Source organism: Grammomys surdaster, unplaced genomic scaffold (genome assembly GCF_004785775.1).
Source record: "Grammomys surdaster isolate TR1022 unplaced genomic scaffold, NIH_TR_1.0 125941, whole genome shotgun sequence".
Taxonomy (NCBI): domain Eukaryota; kingdom Metazoa; phylum Chordata; class Mammalia; order Rodentia; family Muridae; genus Grammomys; species Grammomys surdaster.
The window spans coordinates 4,633,299-4,638,911 of NW_021620763.1; the positions used below are offsets into that span (position 1 = coordinate 4,633,299).

The 5,613-nt window shown below is 37.0% G+C and overlaps 1 pseudogene; it reads right to left on the reverse strand.

Annotated features, from left to right (window-relative positions):
• Positions 1-838: 838 nt before the first annotated feature.
• LOC114608869 lies at positions 839-1,159 on the reverse strand (annotated as a pseudogene).
• Between the last annotated feature and the right edge of the window lie 4,454 nt (positions 1,160-5,613).

A 5,613-nucleotide genomic window follows, 5' to 3' on the forward strand; every position in this document is an offset into this window, starting at 1 on the left:
GATTTAACTTTGGTGAATGGTATATGCCTAGAAAATCATCCATTTTGTTAAGGTTTTCCAATATTGTGGAGTATAGGTTTTGGAAAGAACTAATGATTCTTTGAATTTCCTCATTGTTTGTTGTTATCTCTCCCTTTTCATTTCCAATTTTGTTTATTTGAGTACTCTCTCTTTTTCTCTCTCTATGTCTCTGTCTATCCAGTTGATTTTCTCAAAGAATCAACTCTTGGTTTCATCGATTCTTTGTATTGTTTTCTTTGTTTCTAATTGATTGATTTCAGCCTTGATTTTGATTATTTCATGCCTTCTACTCCTCCTTGGTGTGTTTGCTTTGTTTTTCTATAGCTTTCATGTATATTTTTAAATTGCTGGTATGAGAACTTTCTAATTTTTTTATGGAGTCACTTAGTGCTATGAATTTCCTCTTAGCACTGCTTTCATTATGTCCATTAAATTTGGGTATGTTTTGCCTTCATATTTATTGAATTCTAGAACACCTTTAATTTCTTTATTTCTTCCCTGACCCATGATCATTGAGGAGAGAACTGTTCAGTTTCCATCAGTGTGTAAGCTTTCTGGTGTTTCTGTTGTTGAAATTGAGCTTTCATTCATGGGGGTCTAATAATACAAAGCATTGTTCATAATGTTGGTTACCTTCATTAACTCCTTGTATAGTTTGTCTGGATTGGTGAGAGTCAAGTGTTGAAGTCTCCCGCTTTTTTTTTTTCTTTTTAAGATTGAGTAATTCTCTATTTTTACATACTTGATGAAGGAGCTTTCCTTAAACGTTCTCTCCAGTGGAAAACAGAGGATGAAAAGTGGCTTCCAGCTGCTCTGCTCAGGGCCTGGGCTCCTCCTTGCCTGAATGGTGAGGAGGAAGGGTGTATTGCCCCTCTTTCATTAGCTTTTCCCACTGTTGCTTGATGTCATGCATCCACCTTATCGTTTTGAACCACAGAAAGCATTCCTCAAAGTCTTCAAACTCTATCTTGCACTTTTTCTTTGCCCGGGTAGCACCGATCCCATGTGCACACTCTATCCTCTCTTTTTCAAAAGCATGGCACTGAGCAGCATTCTTGTAGGGCTGTTCAGCACTTAGGAACATAAAGTGATGATCTAGGCTGATCCCCAGCTTTTTCTGAACGTCAAGGAAAGGCATGGAGCACTTCAGAGTGTCCTTGTCAGGTTCCTGGGTGCAGTTCACAACAGCTGGCTTCAGGAGGATGCTGAAGTCTCCCACTATTAATATGTGAGGTTCAATGTGAGATTTAAGCTTTGGCAATGCTTCTTTTACAGATGTAGTTGCCTTTGTGTTTGAGGCATAGATGTTCAGAGCATGAAGAGTCCCTGTCTCTTTTGATTAATTTTGATTGAAAGCCTATTTTATTAGATATTAGAATAGCTACTCCAGCTTGCTTCTTGGTTCTGTTCACTTGGAAAACTTTTTACAGTCCTTTACTCTGAGTTAATGACTATTTTTATTGCTGAGGTGTGTTTCTTGTATGCAACAGAATGATGGATCCTGTTTTTCCATCCATTCTTTTAGCCTGTGTTTTTTAATTGGGAAATTGAGTCCATTGATGTTGAGAGATTTTAATGACCAGTGATTGTTAATTTCTGTTATTTTGTTGTTGTTGTTGTTGGTGGTGGTGGTGGTGGTGGTGGTGTGTGCTTCCATTATTTTTCTGGTATGGAATTACTTATTTCCTGTGTTTTCTTGGATGTAGTAATTCTCATTGGGTTGGAGTTTTCCTTTAGTATTTTCTGTAGTGCTGTATTTGTGGACAGATTTTTTTAAAATTTGTATTTCTCTTAAAATATCTTGTTTTCTCCATCTATGGTGGTTAAGAGTTTTGCTGGATATAGTAGTCTAGGTTGGCATCTATGGTGTTTTAGAGGTTGGAAGATATGTCCGGACACTTTTAGCTTTTGGAGTCTCTGTTAAGTTGGGTATAATTTTGATAGTTCTGCATTTGTATGTTATCTGGCCTTTTCCCCTTGCTGCTTTTTAATATTCTTCCTTTGTTCTAAAGATTTTATGTCTTGATTATTATGTGGCAGGAGGATTTTCTTTTCTGGTCTAGTCTAATTTGTGTTCTATAAACTTCTTTTGTGTTTATAGGCATCTTTTTTTAGGTTGGGAAAGTTTTCTTCTGTGATTTTCTTGAAAATGTTTTCTGGTTGTTGAAGATGGAACTCTTCACCTTATTCTATTCCTATTATTCTTAGGTTAGGTGTTTTCAAGGTATCCCAGGTTTTTTGGGTGTTTTGTGTCAGGAATTTTTTAGATTTAACAATTTTTTAAAAAAATGTATCAATTTCTTCCACTGTGTTTTATATGCCTGAGATTCTCTCTTCCACCTCTTGCATCTGTTGTTTCTATTTTCTTCCCTATGTTTTCCATGTCCAGAATTTCTTCAGTCTGTGTTTCTTTATTGTTTCCATTTTTATTTTCAGGTCTTGAACAATTTTATTTGTTTCTTTCACCAGTTTAATTGCATTTCCCTGTGTTTCTTTAAGGGATTTATTTGTTTCCTTTTTAAATGCTTCTACCTGTTTGATTATTTTTATTGTGTCTTCCTGGATTTCTTTTTTAAAATATTGGTTTTTAAAAAAGACTTATTTTATTTATATAAATACACTATAGCTGTCCTGAGACACACCAGTAAAGGGCATTGGATCCCCTTATAGATGATTTTGAGTTATCAAGTGGTTGCTGGGAATTGAGCTTTGGTCCTCTCGAAGAGCAGTTAGTACTCTTAACTGCTGAGATATCTCTCCAGCCCCTTTCCTAGATTTCTTTAAGGGATTTATTCATTTCCTCTTTAAAGGCCTCTATTGTCTTTACAAGATTGGATTTAGGTCATTTTCTTGTGTTTTAGTTGTGTTAGGGTATCAGGGCTTATTGTATACTAGGGTAGTTGTGCTTTGAAGGTGTCATTTTGCTCTGGCTTTTGTTGATTGTGTTTTTTGAAGTCCTTTAGACATTTGGATGGCTTTAGTCCTTGGTTGTTCCTGTTGTAGTAGACATTGAGAGGGGGCCTAACCTCGATGATCCTTGTGTGTCAGGCTCTGATGTGTACTCTTAGGCTGTATGGTTCTGGATTAGCAGGTCTGATGAAGGTGTCCTTGGAGATGCTGGGAGAATGTGAGTACAGCAGGGACAGCAGGGTGCTCAGTGCAGCAGGGGGCAGTGATAGTGTGTGTGGGAAGAGGATCTAGGCTGTATGGTTTCAGATCAGCAGGTCTGATGAAGGCTGGTGGAGAAATGGTAGACCAATGGAGGTCCACCAGGGATAGCAGGCTGCTTAGGGCAGCTGGGGGTTTCCCAGAGGACTAAGCAGACAGGAAAGATGGGTGAGGGAAAGGCTGCCTTCACAAATACTGTGGGAACACACTCTCTCTCTCTGTCTCTCACACACACAGAAATACTGAATTTTATATTGTTGAATGCTGATTATTTTTATAATCTTGCAAATGTTCTTAGGTTTGGAATTTTAAAAATTTTATTTTTGGTTCTAATAATCAAATCCAGAAGCCTGTGTGAAGACCTCTTCTGCTGTCTCTGTTTCCTCCAGCAGACCCAATTCCTAAGGCTTGTCCCTAGCACCACAACAGAAAAATAGCTGCAGCCTCCTTTCTTTCCATCTGTATCTTTTGTGTACCCCTTGGACCATTCCCTCATGACCTCCCTCCTCTCACTTATGGCTTTATCCCAGCTTCCAACAGCAGCAGTCATTCATTGTGAATACATAAGCTGAGTGTTCAGGAAAACAGGCAAAACACAGCCACCACACTCTCTGAAAATTCAGGGATGAAACAGAAACCCAGGAAGAAAACTTCCACTGGAAAAAGACAAATCTAGAAATCAGCACTTAGAACTATAACCACAACCCAAACCCAGATGTCTAACTAAAAGCACAAGAACACAATAAACAACAGCCCAGGCAATATGTCTCTACTGGAGCTGTCCTATCACAGCAGGCTCTGAAGGTTCCAACATAGGTAAAGCATAAGAAATAGATCTTAAAACAAACTATGTGAAAATGAAAACATTCCTGAAATAAAAAAATAAGTCTTTAAAAAAAAGGGCCAGGAAAATACAAGCAAACAATTGGAATAAATTAATAAATCCCTTTTAAAAAGCCAAAACAACAACAACAACAACAAAACAGTTGAAGGTAAGCTTCCTGAACAGAGTACAAGAGGTTAAAGAGAGAGTATAAAGCATTAAAGATACACTAAAAGAAATAGAGACATTGGTAAAAGAAAATGTTATATCTAAAAGATTCCTGACTCAAATCATGTAGGAAATCTTCGATACCATGAAAAACCAAACTTAAGAATAATAGGAATAGAGAAAGAAAAAGAATATCAGCTCAAAGGCCCAGAAAATATTTTCAACAAAATCATAGGAGAAATTTTCCTAACCTAAAGAAGCAGATGCCTATAAAGGCACAACAAGCATATAAAAATCCCAAGAGATTGAACTAGAAAAGAAAGTCTTTTTGGTGAGTAATAATAAAAAAATTAAATGTGCAGAAGAAAGACAGAATGTTAAAAGCTGCAAAGGAAAAAGACCAAGCAACTTATAAAGACACACCTCTCAGAATGACATTTGAAGTCTAAATAGAGACTCTAAAAGCCATAAGCTCCTGGAGAGAAGTGTTGCAGATTCCTAAGAATTGACAGATGCCAGCTCAGAATACCATCTATGCCCAGCAAAACTTTCCATCACCATAGACAAAGAAAATAAGTATTCCATGATAAAGTCAAATTTATCTAATATCTATCTACAAACCAAGGCCTACTGAAGTACTGGAAGAAAACCTCCAACTGAAGGAGGCTAACCATACCCAACAATGCAATAAATAATCTCACACCAGCAAAACCCAAAGAAGGGAAATACTCACACTACTACCACTGCCACGACCACCAACAAAATAACAGGAGTAAGCAATCATTGGTCATTAATATCTGTCAATAGTAATGGTCTGAATCCCCTCATAAAGATACAGATGAAAGGAATGGATGTGAACACAGTATCCAATCTTTTGTTGCATAAAAAGAATACCTCAACATCAAGGATGGATATTATCTTAGAATAAAAGGCTGGAAAAAGATATTCCAAACAAATGGACCTAAGAAGCAACCTGGTGTAGCCATTTTAATATTTAACAAAATAGACTTCAATCAAAAAGAGATGGAGATGGATACTACATACTCATCAAAGGTAAAATCCACCAAGAGGACATTGCTCTTAACAGCTATGCCCCAAACCTAAGGACACCCAAGTTTGTAAAAGAAACACTATTATAACTTAAATTAAATTACATACTGACCCTCCTACTGATAGTGGGAGACCTAAATACCCTGCTCTTACTAATAATGAACAGGTCATTCAGACAAAACACTAAACAGAGAAATACTGGAGCTAACATGTGCTACAAAACAACTGGACCTAACAGATATTCTTTCTGTTTGAGTGAAACAGAAAGAATCTGCATTCATCTCATCACTTCATGGAAATTTCTCCAAAACTGACCACATACTCAGAAGCAAAGCAAGTCTCAACAGATATCAGACCACCACAGATTAAAGCTGAATCTCAAC